The sequence below is a fragment of the Gavia stellata genome, chromosome 17 (assembly GCF_030936135.1).
Source record: "Gavia stellata isolate bGavSte3 chromosome 17, bGavSte3.hap2, whole genome shotgun sequence".
Classification (NCBI taxonomy): domain Eukaryota; kingdom Metazoa; phylum Chordata; class Aves; order Gaviiformes; family Gaviidae; genus Gavia; species Gavia stellata.
Window position 1 is genome coordinate 12,619,229 of NC_082610.1, and position 22,699 is coordinate 12,641,927.

At 36.7% G+C, this 22,699-nt stretch overlaps 1 protein-coding gene across 1 annotated transcript in view; it reads left to right on the forward strand.

The window, feature by feature from the left end:
- Positions 1–22,699, forward strand: part of SBF2 (SET binding factor 2) — a 273,716-nt gene that overhangs the window by 8,668 nt on the left and 242,349 nt on the right. The window lies entirely within an intron of this gene.

Genomic DNA, 22,699 nt, shown 5'->3' on the forward strand with positions numbered 1-22,699 from the left:
TTAATCTCTTTCTCACCTCTCTTTTTTTGGGTTGTGGGTTCTTAGAACCTTCAGTCCATGAGAATTTTTTTCTTCACTGTTTTTTGTTTAGCGATGGACATAGCTCTCAGTACCAGTCCTGTAAGAACTGGTAGCAGATGCTAATGTGGTTGATTGCAAATTGTTACTGAATTCATTGTGTCTAGTAGAAGTGTCTGGATTTGCCCTTGATATCCTCTTCTTTCCCAACTTTGAGAACTCACAGTACTCGTAAACCCTGGAGATAGCTTTTGTGCAGTTCAGAAGGTCACCACCCATTTGGTAAGGCAGTGGGTCTTTCTGGAGGTTCCTGATGCTGTGACTGGCACGGTTGCTGCTGGGCTTCTAGACAGAATTTGCTTTTTGTGAAGTAGCTTAGCCTGGGGCCTCTGCCTGAGTGATAGATTGTGCCCAGCTGCAACTGAGGAGCTAGTTGGAATTCCCTGTTAAGGGAGGGAAGAGCTGCTGCCTGAGCATTGCCTTTGACTTTGGGATTCAGTCCACATTTCTTAGAAATATAATTAATGAATTATTCTTATTTTTGCATTTGAGGAGTTACTTGCTTTTGCAAAATAGGAAACTAGTGTGTGTTTCTCATGATCAGTAAGTTTCAGCAGTGGTAGAAAGCCCAAGGTTTGGCATGGATCCTTTTAATAGTATTTCCAAAACGGATAAGATAACGAGGCATATACATAGAATAAAAGGGTGTTTTCCATGGTAATAAATAGTATTTAGAGTTTGTGTTCAGAAATTCATGCAAGTTCTAAGTGTTCAAAATGCTGCAGAGAAGTGTTTCCTCTCTAGATATTTTGTAGTGGCTAAAACTTAAGTGCTTATTTTAAGTAACAAATTCTGGTCCACTTTGCTAAAGTGAGTTAAGATAATGCCTGTGTAAGTTTCAGATTTGCCCTTTAGCTGGAGGCAACTGCTCTTACAGCAGTTTTAGACACTTGTGCCAGTTCTGTGCTAGTTCCGCTAATGAGCTGAGGTTTTGACTCAAGCTGCCAGTAAATATGCTTTAAGCTGAGACACCTGGATTTGTATTGACATGATTGAGGCATGGGGCACATATTCCAGCTCTGAAGCACATTTCCAGCAGAGAAGCAGCAAAAAGAACTAGAACATCCCAAACCATCTCAGTAGGTTGTACTAGGACTAGAGTGTCAAAGCTGTGGTGTGTCAGCTGTGATGGCATTATAATTCAGCAGGATAGCCAAAGCAAGTGTCATGTTTTTTCAGTTACAGGCAAATGAAAAGAAAACAAAACCATAAAGAGCCACATGTTTGTGATTTGGAATTCAAAACTCTTCTTTCAAAAGATTCTCTTTCCTGTTTGATTAATCTGCATAAATAATGATACCAGGTTTGCCACTGAGTAAACAGTGTTGATTCAAGTAGTGATACTTTTGTAAGGTTGTTGTTTCAGTACTGTGTTTTCCAAATATTTTGTTTATAGTGTTTATTATGAAGAGAGATGAGATCATACATATTTAAGAAAATATCCTTGTGGAGGCTGTTTTTATTATTTGTTCTCTTTTGCCACATGGCATCTTTTTGGAAGAGGCAAGACTGTCACTGAAGCATTTTATTTTTTGTGAGAGAGTGGTCTTGAAAAGTATCCAGAAAAGACACTTTCTACCTTTCTGACCTTGTGAGATGTTTTTGCATTTTTAAAAAATGTGTTTGTTTATGGGTTTCTTTTTCTTTTTTTTTTCTTTTAAGAAAATATGGTCCAGTTTTTTAGTAAATGGCCCATTTTTAGAAAAGTGCAGTTCATGAACATGTGGCCTCACTGGTCTAGTCTCTAGACATAGTCATTGATAGTCATAGCTGCTCTTCTTATTAGTAGCCTACTAGAAGACAGAAGGTAACAATTTACATCCATACTTAATTCTAACAAAAACCAGTATTGTTCCTCATTAGAATAACATAGGATTTTAGAGGCCTAACTCAGATGAGTATTGTTTTCATAATCTGTTGTTTTCTTGATATTATGCTTACCATTATTTGAATTTAGAAAACCCAGAGGTAAGATTTCTATAAAAATAATAATTAAAAAAAAGGTCTTAACTTGGACTGGACCCATAGTGTTGTATGTCTTAAGGAAGTGACCTTGGAGATGTTCCCTTTCCCAAAGTTGTGATGGCTAAAGATACGATGCTGGAAAATAAAAACCGCGCATCTCCTATCTTCCTTTGTTACAGAGTTGGGTGTGTTCTATTTATTCTCGGCCAGTGTGCTTAAAGTTGCAGTAAAGTTTGTGGGTTGCATTGTCTGCCATTGCTAACCGCTTTCCTTCTTTCTCTCTCTATCCTCCCCCCAATCAGTAATTTTTCTTGTTTCAGGTTTCTTGTAAAACTTAGGTCATGGCTACTAATAAAATACTTTGAAATCCTGAAGCAGAAGACTCTTGAACTGCAGCATATAGTTCTGAATTAAAAATCAGTTCCTGTTTTATAAAGACCAATTTTACTCATTCTTCTTTGGGTTGGAAAAAACTGCCAAGGGTAAATATTTCAACAGAATATAAAAATTGATCAGCTATTCTGATCAGTTTCTGTTATGCATCCTCATGTTTGATAATCAACTTTATCATCCAGCTATCTGATTTTTCACTGTTTTCTGTCAAACTACACAGGTTTTGTAGCAAGAGTTACTATTCTGCAAAACTCTTCACACACACACCTCCCCCCAACTCCAAAAGGATGAGCATATGGCTTCTGTGAAAAATCTGATATAGAAGTGTCTAGCTTTTGAAAAAATCCCCATGTGAAGTCTAGAAAGGAGCAGTAGTTATTAAGCGGTAGGAATCCCTAATTACTTACTGTCTGAATCTGGTATGTACTCTTTACCTAATATTACACTGTGCTTTCTTAAAGGTTCAAAAATAGATTTGCAGAGACCAGCTGTTCTGACCTAACTCTGCAGCTTTGCAGTTCTCCTTAGTCATACTCTAACATTTTTTCCCAACTTTTTCCAGTCTTTCAAGATCACTTTGAAGTCTTATTTTGTTCTCTAACGTGCTTATTATCTGCGTTTTCTGAAAGTAATTAATAATTTATGTCTATATGTAAAATATTTGTGTGTGTATGTATATGCTTTTATATATATATAAAAAGAATAGCTTCAGTTACATTTTATGTTTCAGCCTGCAGTGACTTTAATCAAAAACAAAACAAAAACCACCCTGAAACAAAACCTGAGCATTGAATCCCATAATGACTCACATATCATAGCTGGGAGGTAGAATTAATGCTGCTGTAAATATGATTGAATGTGTGTAGTGAGTAAATTTGCAGAAAGTTTATTCAGTTGATGTTCCTAGGCATATTCAATTTGAGGTGCTTTGTGGTATCTTTAAATAGGGCTATATTTTAAGAGTCAGGGTACTCGGGAGAAACAAGTTAGCTAATTATTTCATAAACAACAGAACTAGTGACATCTTTCTGCACTTTTTGTCTTTTGTCTTGAATGTCCGTAGTAGTGCTGCTACTGGACAAGCAACAGGGTGTCTTGAATACTAACTTTTTTCAATTAAGGTCGCTGGACAATATTTATTTGGATTAAAGGCAGTTGATTATGTAAACCTTGCTTCTGTAGGAAACCTACCTGAAAGTAGTGTTCTTATTGCAAGAACATGATTTACTGTCACTTAAAAGAATATCTGCTTGCCTTTGTAATAGACACATTATAGTACATTCCAGTTAATATTCTGGGCCTGCCACAACCTCAGAAGGGAGAGGTTATGTTCTATTAATTTATTACAGGCTCATAGTCAAGTGGCATTTAATTGTTTGCTAGGACATGGATGCAGCTCTGTTTTCTTCAATTATGCTCTAATTTTGAACAATCAGTTTCTTCAGCTTCTTATAATTGCAAAGTACGGATTGAGGATTTTTTTAATTATTATTTTTCCTGCTAATGGTGCATGCACTGGAAATGCATTTTGACAGGTAAAATCTTGGCAGTGTAGCTTATTTATGGATTGGGAGATGGCAGTAAGGAAATAGGTGATTTAGCGCTTAAGCAGAGAATCATACTTTAGGCTTGCATTACAGTTTTAAAAGAATCGTCTAAAAAACTGAAAGATCATACTTACTGTTTAAAATCACAAATTGATGCTTATTTTAGGCCTTTCTATTTGTTGACTTTTTTAGTTTTAGTCCCCTAAGTATTTAACAGCATTTGCAGTACTTGTTTAACTATGCTTAGAGATCAGGTGAAATAATGTTACGCTACATGGATAAAACATAATTCACGTGATACAAAGTTCAGCTTTCGTGAGGAACTGACTGCTAGTGTTAGAAGAAATACAAATACCCAGTAACACTTCTGATGTTTGGAAGTTCGTGTGTGTAGATTTAAAATAAATTTGGATACAACATATTATTTTTTGGCATGTCTTATACAGAACTACATTTGTTGTGTTGATCCCCACTTAATTTAAGTCACTCTGGCAGCTGCATTCTTAGGGGAGGAGGGAATGAAATAAACTGTTAACCTTTGAAAGCCAGAACACAAACAAATTGTGTTTAACTTGTGGACATTTGTGGATGTTTCAAACAATGGTGTTAATTTTGATTGCCTTTTTGAAGTAGATCCATTCTTTTTGTTCTTGGTTCAGAAGCTAAACATGTTGTTTGGAACTTTTCTGCAGCTGTGAAGAACAAAGTTTGTCATGCAGTAGTTTAGTAAGATGACATCATGAGATGATTTTGACTACTGGCAATCTGTTTGCGTTTGCCCTTGTGTAAGCGTGATCACTGACATGTATTTGTTTCCATTTGGTTTAAATCAAGTAAGCATTGATGGAATTGCTTTCTGTGGCTATTTACTTGTTCCCTTTGTTCTGAGCTATTGTTATTTTGACTTGAAAATCATTCTACTCAATCTCTGTTCCAGTTTGTTCTCCTAAAAGGTGCTCCAGGTAAGTCCTCTTATCTTTAGACAGCAGAGCATTCCTGTAAGGCTGTGTTGGGCTGTCGATGCGTAACTCAGGGATGTTTGAATGGTGACACACTAGTTCTTTGAAATTCTGGCATAACAGAAGGCCAATAACTGTGGAGCCTTGCTCATCCCCGCCCCCCCCCCCCCCATCCCCGGCTTATGTACTACTGGAGAATGCAGAGCAAAACGTGTCTTAAGCAGTCGCAGCCAAACTGTCTTGAGATCATCTTACATTGCTTTACAATACTGGCTTGCATGTACTTGTGTGGGGTTTAGCTGGTAGAAATGAAGACCAGCCTGAACGTTGGCATTAATGCCATTCTGGCAGGTGGATAAGGAGCTAATTTTTGCTAAATACATATGGGCCATAAGATATGCTCACACTTACTGGAAGCTCTTTGTTTTTGCTGTGTCTTTAGTCTATAGTCTGTCCAGACAAAATATTTGGCCTACCAGGATATGTGAATCATTCTTCTTTGTGAGGCTTCATTTATCATCTGTGTTCTGAAAATGTTTTGTATGAGGGAAACATTGAATTGGCTTAGAAATTTTATTGTTAATGTGCGTTTTCACAGCTGTTATGTAAAAATTGTGCTTTGGTAAGATCAAAATATTATTTAGTTCTTTTAGCCTATTGGAATCACAGGAAATATACAGGGTGGGAAACTCCCAAATGACTTGTCACTCCTCATCACCTGTAGGTGAGCAATGGCATGCAGACTTAAAAAAACAAATCTTAGCAGCTGGTTAGTTCTGGGAAAACTTGCTCCTTCATCCTTTATGCCTTGCTGATACTTACGCTTTGAGTAGAAAAAATGCTTTGAAATTTCCTTTATCAATGCAAAAATATACTTATAGTACAAAATTGATGTTAAGGATTGAGTGAACAGATTGATTTACAGATTGATTTTGGTTTTTTTCTTTGTAGTCTGGTGTTAAAAGACAGTAAGGGCATATGCATGTGAATGCAGGTAAGGAGGGCACTGTCTAAAATTCTATACGGACTTTCAGTGTGCATCTCATTACCTGAAGGAATGTGGCAGTTGCTGTGAAGTTGAGGGGAAAATAATGTTGTAGTAGACACTTGAGATGACCTTCCAGTCACAAAATGCTGTAAGTTTCGAACAAATTTTAAATGAAGTATGCCACCAGGAAGTTTCATAACGTGTAATATGTATGAATGATATCTGCTGGGGTGTGAGCGTGTACAGCTCCATGTTCCAGTTCCTCTCAGTAAGGAAGTGTGGCTTTGTAAATGCTTGGAGAGAGGAAGCATTACAGAAAAATGGTATTTTAAATAACAATAAGGAATGAAAAAGGGCACTGGAAGAGGAGCTGAGAGATTATAAACATTGTCTTTTAGAGAGCAAGTGTGCAGTGTACAGAGGAAGAATCCTGTGAAGGTAGTGGAGAGATAACTAAAGGACTTGGAAGTTGAGGCAGCTTCTTATTACAGAGGATTGAAAAGTAGATCAGGAGGAAGTGAATTTCAGAGCAAACATCTTGCATGTTGATATGTGCTAAATTCTATTTACAGATTGGAGTTTAGATGTGGGCAGCTTAAGCAAGCTATGAAACAGGAATTTGCAGTGATGTATAATAGGTAGGGAACTACAAATAAACACTTGATTTAAGGCTAATGTGAGGCAGTTGGAGAAATGAGTTGCATGATATCTCTGCAGCACTGTCACAGTGTGGGCTATCAAAAAGACCCTTATGAGGATGATTCCGTCTTTATGGATTTCAGACTTGAGGAGGATTATTTTGATTTGGGACAGATGAAAGAGAGATGTGTCTGAAGATACTGCTTTTGAAACAAGGAAGTGAAGACAGGAGGGATTTGTCTGTCTACTGCCTGAAGTATGTTGTAGTTCATAGTCACTATGTTGAAAATTTCAAATGAGTGGGCTTGATCACATACTGCAAGAATATCTTGAGCTTACAGAGGTGTTAATTTTTAACATAGTTGGCAAATACTACTCAAACGTAATTTTAAATTTTTGGAGGTCATGATAATTCCTTAGCTCTAGAGTGATGATGTGTCCAGTGTAAAGCGGCATTAAGCTACAGTGATGTTGCAATTTAGCAGGAAATGTGGATCTTTCAAACAAGTTTTGGGTCAAGTATGTATTTCCTTTGATTCCAAGCAAGTGCTTTTTACTAAAGATGAATGTGTTTTTTGATATTATGGAAATATTTCTCTTATTGGTCAACTACCCAACCTGGAAATGCTTTTAGAAGTGATGATTGTTTTGCTTGAATGTGCATTGCACCAACTTTAAGAAGTTACACTTTGTTGTTTCTGTGGAGTATCTTTCTGGTATTGAAAACAACAAACCACACTACATCTAAACTTAAAGTAGACTTAAAGCTTTGTTAACTTTCACCTTTAAAATTTCAGAAAGTACGTTACCTTCTTTATAAAAAAATGCTGGTTTTGAAGCAAGATGCATATGGTAAAGCATTCTTATTTTGGCTTATGGTTTCTTGGCTTGAAGAAGGGTCCACTTTTTTGCTGTTATATCTTTTACACAGCTGTGCTCTTTATTTCTTGCTTAATTTTACTGTAATCCTTCATGTGCACATTTGATGACAAAGACGTAGCAGAACATCCTTTACAAAGCATTTGGATACTGTGTACCAAATCATCACTTTGAATTCTGAGGAAAAAAATGAGTATAATGAAACAGCTGAGATCCAAAATGTCAGAATTGAGCTTGAGAATAAACATTCTGCGTTTTCAACTGCTCTGTGCAAGATAGTCTTTTGGAACATGAAATATGTAATTACTATGTGTGAGAAGATGCAAAGGACTTTATTTGATGTAAACACTGTCATAATGCTCCATGTTCTATTTTACTCTAGCGTTGATGATTACTTCCTTACTTACACTTTGTATTATTTGATACGAAGACATAAAGAACTTCTAAAGACACATCACAAAATACTCCAGATTATCTCAAGGATAAAATTATTTTTATTCTTCATGGCAATCTTTCCTTATTTCTGTGGGAAAAGATGTATGATTTTTTTAAAACCAGAATACAAGCCTTTGCCTTTTTAGTCATTAACCAGACTTGAAGCTCAAATCCTCAAATTTGGGGAAAAAATACTTCTCTGTCACAATAGAACTTGTCATTCTGGTATGGAGAAGTCTATAGAGCTTGTCAGTGCAGCCCAAGGCAAATCCTGCTCTGTCAATGGGATGGTGCAGTGAAACAACTGAAGGAACCTGTGTTGGAGGATTTGTCTGTGTTGGGTCTCCACTGTGGGAGTTGGTTGCCATGTGCGGCATACAGTCTGCATAGGTAAGGGTGTCTTATCCTTAATTAAAAATTCACTTTTTGAAAAAGTGTAAGAAAATATATGTGTAATTGTAGCCATAGCATTTTCTGAGGTAATGATACTTTAAGAATATGCATCCCCGTTGGATAGTTCTGAAATAGTATCCATATTAAGTGCCTTCATCTTAGTATGTTACTACAGTAGTGTCAACAAATTCAGTTTAGGCTAAAGATTCACAGTTTAAAAGGTCAGTGGAAAAACAAAACCAAAATGCTTTTCAGCAAAACCAGCTATTCTTTTTAGCTTCTTCTTTCCCTTGGCCTTGTCCCCCCCACCAACAGACCTCAGACTTTTCATGGGCATATCTCACTTTGCTGCTTTTGCTTGAATTTGTGAATTCTAACTTCAGTTTTCAAATTGCAAGAAAATGGTTTTGTATATGGATAGTCACTGCTCCTCATAGTCTAGACATGATGTCTAGATTGCACAGGTCTGTTTCATAGCATCTGAAATAATCTTTGAAGAATTTTTTTTTTTGCCCTTCCGTTTTAAGATTTATACCCTACTGAACTCAGTGACTGTTTCTTTGTCTGAGACTTTCCTCAAACTTCATGCATTATAGTGTTTGTGTTAGTTCTCCTTCAACATCTTTGGAATTGTGAACTGGGGCTAAATTCAGTTTTCAATATCTAGTTGTTATTGGACATTCTTCATGGGCAACCTGAGGATACAGTAGTTATTCTTTCCAAAAACATTAGTGAAGGAGAGAGGAAGTAACAGGTTAGTTAGTTATTTGCTACTAGCTTACAGTTCTACAGGTGTCTTCTGTGCGGTTAGACAGTGTACGTGAGAAAATGTAAACTGATGTCTTTTCTAGTTTTTGGAGTCCTTCTGGATACTTAATGCAGTGGTTGGGTTGAGCTTTGCTATCAGTTGCCTGATAACTTTTTCTCTGAATGGGACAGTAGCAATGTCTTCTAGATGGTGGCTTTGTGGTCTGCACTGGGAAGAGTATGCTACAAGCGCTGATGTATTTGAATGCCACTACTGCAGTTGCATTCATATCTTTACGCTTCTAAGTGATTCTTAGCCTACTGCAGATGCCTACACTTGCAGTGGAGGCACGTCTGTTCCCTGTACAATCCAAGTTTGTCATACATTGAAAGCAAACAGAATTGTAGCTTCCTCACCTGTTCACTTCAGACTAAGGCAGTGTGCTTCTCATGTTTTTCAGTAGGTGTCAGAGACTTTTACCAGTGTAATGAAAAATGTTTTCCTGACCTGTTTTATCAGATGGTTTATCACGTAGTCTAAGTACAGTACCTCATTTAGAACAAGAAAGCTCTGAGGGGAAACTGAGGTACTGTGCCCATAGCTTTGCATTTATGAGTTCAGCATTGTCATGTTGACTCCCTCTCCCAGTCTCTTTGGTATTAAGGATAATAAGGTATAAGGATAATAATCCCTGTATCTCTCACAAGAGAGAAGCTTTCCAGAAAGACGTGGAAAATCTTGAGTAAAATTATGATCAGTTCATACTCTGCCTATAAACATGCAAATCTGAGATAGCAGGTGTACGTGGAATGTATATGCAGTGCCAAAGAGATTGTGTAGAAATTCCAGGTCTACATTGCAAGTGTGTTGCTGTAAATGAGGATATCGGGGTGCAGGGGGAGGTTGCTGTGACTATTCAGAGTTGCTCTGGTAGGTTCTGCTCTATGTATCATTTGATCCTCCAAGTAAGATGGTGTGAAGCTCGGCATTTATGCTGCCAAAATACAGATCATATGATTATGGGCATATTCTAGGTCCATTATTTTTTTTCTGTCTGTAGGGCTGCCTTATTAGATCTTGCAACACTAAACTGATGTTCTGTCCTAATGGGGAACATAAGAGGAGTGGCTTTGGCTTCTTCAGTTTAAATTGAAGGCCATAATTAAACTTTTTTCAGTAACTGTTCTGTTTGGTTATGTTCTGGTTTGAGTCATGAAGGAGTTGCAGAGTTGCCTGTTTTTATTTATTCTGATTGACACAATAGAGTTGGGGCCTGGTAGGATTAGTAAAGCAAGATTTCTTGTCAGAGATACATTCAGGAGTGGGACTTTTTTTTTTCTTCCCCACTCCCACCCCGGTGGGGAAAGATGCTTATAAAAATAAGCCAGGATCCAGACACTTAGCACAACTTTTTGGTTTTTTCCTTTTAAATTGAGAGTAGGTATCCTTTTATATTCATAAGTTCCTTTTCAGTTTTATATAGCAATTCTTCTACCTACATCAGAAAAATTGGATTTTTGCCATTTTTATTTACCTGTAATAAGATTTGTTGTTTCCAAATCAATGGCTAAACATTCTAATTTTTCTGTAAATGCAAAGCCTTGGACTTATTTTAATTCTGAAAGTAATTTTTGACTTTGAAAGTTCTGAAGTTTGAGTACTTAATGTCCAGTAAATGCTTTTCTCCTCTGGTTTTCTATTCATAATAAACTTAACAAAAAAGTCCATGAGGCTAAATAAATGTTGCCAGGTACAGATACAAAGTAAGGGTAATAAGATTATGTGTCCAAACCCTGTAACTCCTTTTTGTAAATTTCTATTAAAACATGTAGTTATTAAGTAATACAAGTCCTCAAAGGCCTAGTGTGTGAGATGTGCATACAATACTTGAAAGTTATGGTGATGCCAAACAATATTGGAAATTCCTATTAAAGTTTAAAACTGTATTCACTGTATAACTGGACACAGAATGTACTAGAAAGCCAGGGATACTGTTTCATGACGGCTGAGTTTTCAGTGTATTATCTGTTGAGATTTCTGAAAAACAACTCCTGTTGAAAGGCTTAAAGTTTTTACCAACTGATAATAAATTATTTCTATATGACTGTTTTGCTAAAACAAGAGAATGGCAACAAGTTACAAATGTTAGGCAGTAGAAAGTCTGCATCTTCTCTGTCTGCAGCTCTTCTTAGTAATTGTCAAAATATTTTTATTCTTGTTAGAAAGCATTAAGTAACTTGCCCCAGCTGCCACTTGAACTAAAATCAACCCAAAAGCCAACCCTGATAAGTTACACAAAAACAAGAGAGACCTGGAGGGCAAACAAATAAACAAACACCACCACAAAAACCCCAACCAAACAAAAAACCCCAAACCACCACCAACAAAAAAACTAAGCTTAAAAAAACCCAAACAACCCAGAAATAACTTCTTTCATTTTCCTTGTATGTTTTCTGTAGACGTTTGGGGCCTTCAGATCCACAAGTGGATTCTGTCATTTAATTAACTGAAGAAATGGATAGCAATAGGTTTTATAGTATATGTGGTCAGCCACTTGAGGGAGGTAATACATAGAAAGCATGAGAATGAAAAGGTAAGTCCTGCTTCTGCCACACAAGAGGTTCTTTAACTCTGTATCAGGAAGACCTTTTTGCTAAATTATGTCAACCTCTGTGTGGTCGAAATATTGTTCAGTGATAGGGCAATGGGGTGCGGAGCATTGACTCTTATTCAACTTCTCTTATACAAACTTAGGGTGCCTTAACTGAAGCATGATAGAAGTATGTGCCTCACTTGGTTCTATATACCGTGCATGTAAATTAAAATAGTTCTGCATTTACAATTTCCAGGACGTGGGAAGGAATAAAGCAAAGCAGTAGAGACAGTATCTTGATGATCTTTTTTTTTTTTTTGGTGTGTGGGTGTGCCTTTTAAGGGCTGTTTTGGATATGTTCCTGTTTTATTTCATTGTACCTCTGCATTTAAATCTTTCCCGCTTCTCTTACTTTCAAGTTAATATATGTTGTGATTGTATTGTGCGTGTGTGTAGGACATAACCTGAAATCTGGCTGGAGTATATGGAAAACTACTTCAGTTTAAAGACAAATTACTCTTTTATAAGTTGCACCTTAGAATATTTATGTTGCAATACTAAGTGTGTTTTTGTCACAGTAATTGATTCAGCGTGATGTAAGGTGGCCCTCTACAGCCTTAGTACTAGCCAACTGTAGAACCTTCATGATTTAAAGAAAAACCCTCAAAAGTGATTTGTGGATTTTTTCCTCTCTTATATTCTTTCACAGCTCATGACAACGTAACAAATATGAGGAAATTCATCTAGCAAGGTTTTTTCATTATTAATTTAATGTTACTTTTATTCAGTGCCATACCTATTAGGGACACAGAACTGAAAAACAGGACTGAAATTGTAACTTGGACTTTTCTGTTGCAGTGCATTAATAGTTACTCTTGTCATTGTGACTACAAGAAAGTTAAAGATGAGTAATTAGATGGATTGGGAAGATTCCTTGCATAAAGTTGAGACTGGGGTAACTGAGAAGCAAAGAGATGTCAAAAATAGAGGCATGTAGGTAGAGTGTGTGCTCAGCTGAGCGAGGTGGCTAGAAGCTGTGCTGTTATCTTAATAATAGTTGATATAAAGTAGATGATATACCTTCAGAAAGCTGGCATGGTCTGTAGGAAGATTCTTATGCATCTGACTGGTAGCTTTTTCTGTTTTATTAATACTAATGCTCCTCAGACTTTTTTCATTCTGACAGAGAGGTTCTGTTTTTCCTCTTAAATCTCCATGGAGACTCTTTGGAGTTAAAATTAGCAGAGATTATGTACACACAGCGTCATCTTGTCATCCATAACTTCTCAGTTCTCTAAACTAATCCCAAGCATTTAAGTGTGTGGTGGCTAGATTGTAATACTGTACGTAAGAAAAGAAATCTTAGAAAGGAGAAGCCTGTTTGGCTTGGACAATGTTTTTGTGCCATGCTCTTCTTTCAGTGTCAGGGTTCTGTCTGATACGAAATGCTGGTTAGATTAGTAAAGAAGCTTGCAGTTTATAAATTTAGAGAGCAGCTCTCATCTGTGTATGTATTTCAATTATTTGTCATACTAAACCAGAAAACCAGATACGTATATTTCAAAGTACTAGTACTTTTGCTAATAATGGAGTGATAAAACTTTTTACTTGGCAAATAGATTTTTTGCAAGATAGAGATTTTTGGGTTTGCTTACAATATTTATCAAATAGAATATCTGTTAATCCTTTGTTCTTGTGTACCAGGCTTACGTGCTAAAATGTCCTTTATAGAAGGGCTAGTGGAAACAATTTTCTATGTATTATATGGCATATTTCCTGAATTTTGAGTCTTAAGTTTACAATGGTTTCCTTCTTATTTCTAGAGTAAGATACACTAAGATACATATTTCTAAAATATATGCTCTTGTTGCATATCCATGTATTTATGGGGTAACATCTGAAAATATTGTCATCCTGAACAAACTAATAGGCCATAGTATTTTTCTCTCTTTTTTTTTTCTCCTTTCGTGGTCTCTGTATCAGCTATTACAATGGAAGAGATGTAGTTTGTGTAATTCATCTGTGTTGTGGAGGGATTTATTTATATAATTCTTTTTTATCCCTCAGTAGCCACTGGTTATGTAGGGGAGGTTGGAAAAATGAGGGAAGGATAAACCTGGAAATGTAGGGCTTTTTCCTTAGATGGTAAAAATAATTTCCTTAATGGATAGAGCAGTTAAATAAGATCTTGCAGGTCTAGTGAAGAGAACTTCAGGGTTGATTATTATTATGGAATGATAAAGGCGGAAGCTTTTACATTAAATCAGAAATAAATGTGACACAGAATACTCTGTTTTTCAGTGGATTCATTAAGTTAAAAAGGAGAGATTTTGGACTAGCCATTAATACTGAAGTGTTGGGTTGTGGTATAATGGTAGCAGAGTTTAGTACTTAATTTGTCAGGTTAAGGAATGCAGAGGGCTAGAACTGTGTTGATGCACAGTAATTTTATAGCTGATGAATTGTCACTGAAAGAAACTTCTGTGCTGCCATGCTGTCTTGGCAATTTTCAGCTTGTGTAACAGCCACTTGAAGGGCATGTTTAAGAACAGCCCTTAGGCTTTTTGTACGTAACACTGAGGGTTGGTCTTATTCCTACCAGGCAAAGGATAAGGGAAATGGAAAGGTGGCTTATAACCAACTTCCACTTGCCCTCTGGTCTTGTGCTGCTGTTCTGGGGCACCTGGCCAAGCATACATAATCTGAAAGACTTGCTAGGAAACCACATTATTTGAAGATGGAGAATATATGCAATTTGCAACAATTTGTACATATTATGGAAAAGGTTTCATTTAGCAAGTAACAAAGAAACAAAGTTATGTTACTGACTTGCTTAACAGTATGAGTATTTTATAATAATGTGCACTTTGCATCTTAGTAGTCTTTAAGAAAAAAGAAGTCCAAGTACTTTCAGAAGGGTTAGTCTCATACGAGATTCTTCATTCATCAGGAGTTGAATTCCTGCTGATCGTTTCCCCTACTAGAAAGTAGTAACTCCCCTGTACTCTCCTCATCCTGAAGGCATTGTACGTTCTAAAGAATGTGAAAGGTATTTCTTAAAGTAAATTCTTTTGTACTCAGAGAAAGTATTTACTGTTACTGTTTAAATATTTAAACCTTACTGAAGAATGAAGTAGTATTTTAGTATCATTTGTAGTTAACTCAGATTGGATCATTCTGATTGTTCTATACATCTTAGAACATTTTCCTACTAGTTTCAATTTTCAGCTTGTACATCTCTACTATTCCTAGATCTAAAATGTGCTCTTCCAGAAAAAACCCCAACCCACTCACCCCTAAAAAGCAAAAAAACCCCCCAACTTTTAATGTTACTATTATCTTATAGTACACCTTTGTTAGTAGTACAGGTGAGGCTCAAGTCGTTCTACTATGAATGCTCACAGGTCAGTGTTCTCTCCTCTCTTCTTCCCTTTCTGTGCAGGACTAAGGCGGTCACCAGTTCAATATTGTTTTCAGTGTATCAGGACTTAATTTTGCCTTTATTTGTGGTTATTTGTGTCATTTGAAGCCAGTTTTTAAGTCTGTTCTGTCTTTGGCGTGTTGAGCTACAGCATTAGCTGTTCTCCAGAACGTAATTCAGTGATTGGAAGTTATGATTACTAAGGGAGAGAAAGCATCTACCATTCATCCAGAAATAAAATATTATTACAATTTAAGCCAAATCGGATAAATAGCCCCAAAATATTCTTTATTAAATGTCTACGTCAAGAGCCTAAGCTTTTATCATGAAACATGTTGGTATGTATGGAGGTATTTACAGGTATTCTTGTGTTTCTCTCTTCAGACCTGACTTAGGTTTGAAGCCTTTTTTTGCTTCTACTGAAAACAATAAAACTCAGTGCTGGTATGCATTGGTTTAAAATATATAGCATATTTATTTATATGCCCAATTTTTATGGTTTTGTTTTCTTGCTTGTTTTGTAAAATGCTATGTGATGTGAAGTATTCTGATGCTTCTACCTGTGCAGAAGAACTCCAGAGGGGCTGCTGAAGTTGAATCCGTTTGTTGCAGTTACTGTGCAGTACTGTGTGTATATGTCTTCCAAAATGGAATTGATTCAATAAAGAAATCTTTGAGGTAGTCCATCAGAATCCACAAAGTTGCTGAAATAAATATGCTGTATTTAAGCTAACATGGTGTAATCACATCACCTCTAAAACTAACAGTAGTGTGATATAGGTGAGGATTTAAAACAAATTTTATTTAAAACTTAAAATTATTTAGTTAGGTCCATTTCTTTGTGAATTGAAAAGAAAAAAAATTTCACTTCTTAAGGTAATGTTTACTTTTAAACCTATGGCAACCTTCCTCTAGATTGTACATTGTCTATGTCAAAGCTGTATTAGATCATTCATTCTTTTGTTAATGAATCACTAGAATTATTTGTTTGACAATGAATCACAAAGCAGGTTTGAATGAAGCTTGTTGAGGAGTGTATTATTATCAAATTTGCATCACAAATGCTACATACCTACATATATTTCATTTGGTTTCATTAAGTTACTGATCCTGTTGTTCTTCTCTGCTGCTTCTTTCTCCCCTCCCTGCTTCTTTTTATCTCATTCTCTAAAAAGACAGCTTGAATTCCAGTTTACTACCTTTGATAGCTGTTGCATTTCCTTTTCTATTGCTTTAGCGTGATAAATTGTCAAGCCCATCATTTTTGTAGATAAGAATCTGCTCTAGCTATAAAGTGCACCATTTACTAACACACGCTATTTCTTACAAGTAAGATTAGATGTAAAAATGTTTTGATTACACTGAAATTACCTGGGTAAGTGTTCGGAATTCTATTAAAAGCAAAATTTTACAGTGTAAAATTAGCTGAGAATGTCAATATTAGTTTCTTGGTCATATTAAAGAAAATATGAACTGCTAGTGCCTGGAAGTAGTTTACACTGGGTAGGTGTATCATTCAAGTTTAGGAGTTAAATTATCGGTAGTTTCTGATCTTGAACTTCTTCATATCATGCAATCAATTTTCATGTGAGTCAGATTTTAATTACAGGTGTGGTTTGATTGTTTATCAAGAAATTCTATGTTATCTTCAAGAGCTTTCTTCTGTTTTTCAAATTGTATGTCCCTGTCATAACAATATTATTGATGGCATCTTAGGTGACATTAACAATACTTGACATATCTGAGAAAATAGGTTTCTGAACATGTTGATCCAGTCAATAAACCCCAAAAATATGTTTTCTGTTATGCGTGTGCCTAGTTAGCTTAGCATCTGTGGGTGTTTCTGAACATACTTTATTCTTGGTAGAAGATAATCGAGTAAATGTAAACTGCTGTGAGGTAACAACTGGGAAATTCATAATGTGTTGAGATTTTAATTTATCCTACTTCATCTTGTATCATTCATAATGCTCTGGCTGGTTGGCTAGAGGATGGTCTTTGTGGAGTAGTGGGGATTTAGTGCTAATAACACATTTAGTCTTAAGAGAACTGCAAAATCTTTATTGGCTTTGGTATTTGCTTGAATTTGTTCTAGATTTTTGTGATTGCTGTTTGGGTGGGTTTTTTTTCCATTTCAGAAGAGGAAAACCAGGAAAAAGCAAAATAGAATAACAGAAAAGTTTCAATACAATATAGAATTTACAGGTGAACAAAAAAGCCAAGTGTACGTACATTATCTTAACAGGCATAAGTTTTAGTTTACTGTATGCGTTGACACTGTTTGTGAATGTCTTTTTGTATAGGCATTTTTTCCCTGAGGACCTGTGAGCTAAACCATGTGCAGTCAGGATGGGTACCTTTTTTCCATGTTCATAGCCTTCCTTTTGTTTCTCCATCCACTTGTCAGGATGTGCAGGATCTAGCCATTGAGAGGTAAAGCTGTTTCCTAATAGGTGTGATATTTGGGTTTGCTCTTGCTAGGCAATGTCAAGGCTTTCAGCAGCCTCTGCTGCCCTCTCCTGCTGTGCTTTCTGGCTTCTGTTCTTGGAAGAGTGAGTGACTTTCAGGATGGAGCCAGGACAAAATGGGCACTTCCTGCTTCCGAAACTGATAGGATGGAGGGTTCCATGCAGCCTGATGCTCTTCTACAAAACTGAGTTATTTAAAGTTTAATAGAGGTTCCCCTACCTCCTAAAGCATATCAGTGTTAGTTGTGCACTGGGGAGAAAGACATCAAACACAGTGCTTAGATTAATGTGAAGGTGAATAAAAACCATATGAAATTGTCATGCTAGTTGTGATGATAGTATAGTTCCTTACGTTTGAAGTGGTAGGCTAATCTTACATGTTCAGACACTTCTAAATATACTTTTTCATATTCCTGGGTTACAGGTAGTAGGAAAAATGCCTTCCATTGTACTATTAGTGGTACAAGAAAAATAGATACTGAGTATGGAAGTTAACGTTTCACATGTAATTTGGGTGATCTAGGCAATGTTTGCCTAGATGCAGGCTAGAATAACAGTTTGCTTTCCTTTTAAAAAAGGCATAATATCTCATTTCATGAAATGTTTGCATATATAGTTAAAATGAGGAAAAATAGTTTTGAAAGGTTTGAAAGTGAAAATTCTGTGTAAAGATATGTAATAGGGTATGAACACTACTTTGATAATTCTTTCTCTAGGAATTAATTGCTCTGAGGATGCTTGGTGGGAGCACTAAGGAAGGGATTAGAAGCGTGTCCTGGAAAAACGGTCATGTAGGGTTTTGCATGTATGCTGTTAAATGGTGTAACAGCATCTTTCAGGGCTCCTGTTTTGGATAACAAATAGAAACACAGTTTAGAGAGAGTGTTTGAAAATACATTTAATTGAGTATTGTGTAAATATGAAATGAAAACAACTAGGACTTGGATGACATTGTACAGGACAAAGAGTACTTAAAGTGCAAACCTCTGTGGGAAGAGTAATGTTTACTTCAGAAAGTATCATCTATCAGTCTGATAAATAAAGCTTAACTGGCATAAATTTCTATTATAAAAATCTGCTTATGTAAAGACGTTACTAGAATCTAGTTGCATGGTGAAACCTTTCTGAATATATTAATCTGAAATGGTGAGTATCTATTCTGTCACTTTTATGCATTTATTCTAGCTAGCTATATTACGAAATACATTTTATTTATCCAGCATACTTCCGGCTTTCAAGTTCTAGTACAAAAGGCTGCAGAACTTTGCTAATTCAGTAGGCATGTGTCTCAGGTGGAAACTGGTCTGACAATCCTGAAAATAAAAATACCATGTAAGTTGTTATCTCTCCTCTGGGGAACATTGTAGGTGCATTTATGATATTATCAGTGGCTGCTGGCAAGTGTTTGACTGAGCAGGCTTTAGCTGGATGATGAGATTTTATTCTTCCCACAGCTGAGAAAAGTTCGTTTTCCTCCATGCCGCAGGTGATGAGGAACTTCACAAAAGGATTTGGAAAGGCTGTGTATTCTACAATAGGCATTGAATAATTAGTTGGGTGCCCAGTGTATGCTGATTGACTCTTTATTTTCTGTCTAATTTGGGTCAAAACTCATCCTAGAAGATAAGAGTTTTGACGTTTTAAAAGTAAAGCTAGGTAACATCTTGTTTAAACTTGGCATACTAGGCTGTACTGTTTGACAAAGCATTTGCTAGGTTTCAGATAACCCTGAAGTTGAAAAAAATCCATACTGAATTAAGGTGACAACATGCATGTGGAAGGGTATCTTGGAATAGTTTGATGGGGTATCTTTTTGATGAGTCACTTTCAGCACGCAGAGAAATCCTTTTCTCTTTGTATTTGTGATGATCTGGAAGGATACATTTAAAGAACAGTTGGAAGTAATTTGGCAATTTGACACTCAGGCTGTGTTACACATGCAAGTCCCACAGGATTTCAAAGTTTGTAGGGCTTTTGCACTTAATATCCTTTTCCATATAGTGACAGGGCAGGATAATAGTGTAGTCCTTTCATTTGAAGGTTGCATGTTAAAGACGGTGGTGCCTGTAGCCCCCAGGGGGTCTTCAGTGATAACCTTCTAGGTCTGGAATTTGGGAAACAATGCCATAATGATTTGCTCTTATTTTGATTTTTGCATTTTAAAACTAAAAGTGCCACTTCTAATTACAGATTTATGGTGGAGTTTCAGTTTTGTGATAGACATCTGAATAAAAGCAGATGAATAAACTCTAACGGCTGTGGTGCTGGGTAATGATTCTGAATACTTTAACATTTCTATCGAGTGTTAGGATTGTGATATGTGCTGAATACAATTAATTACAGTTATTGTTGACTTAAACATTTAGACACTCATCAATGGCATATAGATCAGATAGAAGGCATGCTAGAGTCACAGCCAGTACCTGGGATTGGAATATGGTAACTTTGTATGTGTACGTGAATGCGTTTTTTTGTTTGTAAGAAATCTGGTGTGCCACTGTTCTTTGCTGTTTTGCAATATATATATATATATGGATTATATGCGAAAGTGAAGTAAGTCCTTCATGATTCTAATCATTAATAATTTATATCACTCTTGTGTTTTTTCAGCATGTTGAACTAACATCTTAGCTTAATGTGCAGATGATTCTAGCCTAATATATAGGTGATACTTATTTCTGGAAGAATTTTAGGATCGTCTTTCCACAGTTGAACTCCTGTTCAATGATTTTTCCCTTGGAACTTTGGATGCAGTTTTCATTTAGCTTCTTTTGGGAGGTAAGAGTGTAGTATTGGCTTCGGTTTTGTTCCTAGACTAATTTATTTCCTTCGTTCATGTTTGGGGTATTTTGGTGTGGGTTTTTTTTGTGGTGTGGTTTTTTTTTTAATTTTTATTAAAGTGTTCTGTCTGAGTGACTGCAGCTTGTCACTGATAGGTAGGCAGCTCTCCCAAATTAAATATTTAAGGTTTAGTCATGTAAAGCAGATTTTGCCTGAATGTGCCAGAATGAAATGACTTACTCTGATACATCTGGTTCTGTTCCACTATTGAAATTCTTGTAAGGTTCAAAAATAAGAACAAAAGGTGACAGAGAACACCAGTACAGAACAGTTGTCCCTGGTTGTACTTTATTTGTCCTTTATTCCAGAGGGGTAAAAATCCTTTTTGGTGGTATGGTTGATAGAATTTTTATACAAAATTACGGTATAAACAGAAGGAAGGCTTCCTGAGCCCTTTGACAATACTTCTTCCATAACGCATTTTTCATTTAAAGTACTACAGAATTTGTAGTTCTGTATTTGAATGTAGCCCACATGAATATGAACACATCGCTTACACTTAAAAACTTGAGAATAGGGAATATTTTCCATGTATAGACTCTGTAGATGGAACATTCATGCTCCATGCATGAAGAATGAGAAGACACATGGACCTATTAGGTGGAATGCATCTGGCACTTCTCTTCCTTGGGGAGATGGAGTGTTCCATAGCTGTGAGTTGTTTGCTTTTCAAAGTGGCAGAAAAAGTTGTTCTATATTTATTCTTTATCCAACATATTCTGGCTTCCTGAATTCTTTTGTAACTTGAGAACTGACTCCCATCTTGTGCTCCACATATGTTGTATCCGTATTACCACAAAGTTGGAAATGTTAAGATGCTCCACCAATCATCCTTTGTCAAAACAAAAATGACCAAGATCTTTACATTGGAAGATTGTCGTCTCAAAGTCACTGAATGTCTCCCTTGATCTGAGGGCCTGTGGCTGTTACAAGTGGCAGTTACAAGTTGACATCACCTAAAGTCAGACCACTTAGCACCATCTTTAGTGCCAAGCAAGTTTTTGTCAGCAAGCTCATCAGGTGCTGCTATCCTAACAAGTCCATTTTGAGCATATTACCTCTTTGTCGACATGATAAATTTGACAACCTGTTCAGCATCAGGTCATTCAGTAAAATCCAGGAAGATAAAGTTAATATATGATTGAAGTGCTACATTTTCAAGACATCACACCTTGGAGAGTATGGCTGCTTGTGCCAGGGAAATGATATTAAGAAGCCAGAATTATCACAGTAGCAGTCATCCTCCTTATCTGTGAGTTCTAGATTTGGCTCCACAAGACCCGCATCCTTTTCTGTGGCTACAGTTCAGGCATTCAGCTAGTGTATATCGGTTACAGTATGCTATCACAGAGAAAAACAGTGTAAATTTACTTTATTCTAAGCAGGTTCATCTTTACTTTTCCAGTGAAAATTCCTCACCTTCATGGAAGTAGTACCTCAGAATCTTTCCAGAAGGTGGTCTCTGTTGGAACCATTATTTTCTTCTTGGGAAAGGTGTACTGCAGTGATTAAACTTGCTGAAATAAGTACAAGAGGATGTCCTTTAGTGTGGAAATAGAACCATGTTTTGTGGTCATGTTTTATCATCTGTCTGCAGCCTGGATGTCATTGCTTGTTAAGGAAATCCAGTTAACCTCCTGAATCCTCTGTGTGGTGGGTTGACCCTGGCCAGGGGTTAAGCCCTCAGCCAGTTGTTTGCTCATTCCCCTACAGTGGCATAGGGGAGAGAATCAGAAGGGCAAAAGTGAGAAAAACTTGTGGGTTGAGATAAAGACAGTTTAGTAAGTGAAGGTGGGAGGAAGAAAGGAAAAACAAAAAAGTGATGCAAAAGTAATCAGTCTGCATTTCCCACCAGCAGACCAAAGCCCAGCCTGTCTCCAAGCAACATCTGCTTTGGTTGGAAAAACTCCCCCAGTTTTATTACTGAGCATGACGTTATATGGTTTGGAATATCTCTGTGGTCAATTTGGGACAACTGTCCCAGCTGTGTCCCCTCCCAACCTCTTGCCCACCCCTAGCTCTACTCGCTGCAGGGGGGCAGAGTGAGAAACAGAGAAGGCCTTGATGCTGTGTAAGCACTGCTGAGTGATAGCTGAAACACTGATTTATTATCAACACTGTTTTAGTGACGTATCTAAAACACGGCACCATACGGGCTGCTATGAAGGAAATGAACTTTATTGCAACTAGATCCAGTACACTCTGTCCCTGAAAGTCTCCAAATTCTGTCATTCTACTGCTCACAGGGTAAATGGGGAATACCAGGTTTTTAGGAAGTGAACGCTTGCTTTAATCCTTCTTCTTAGCTAAGCCTTCCAGGTTCTAAAGCAAGCATTTGAAGCACGAGGCTGA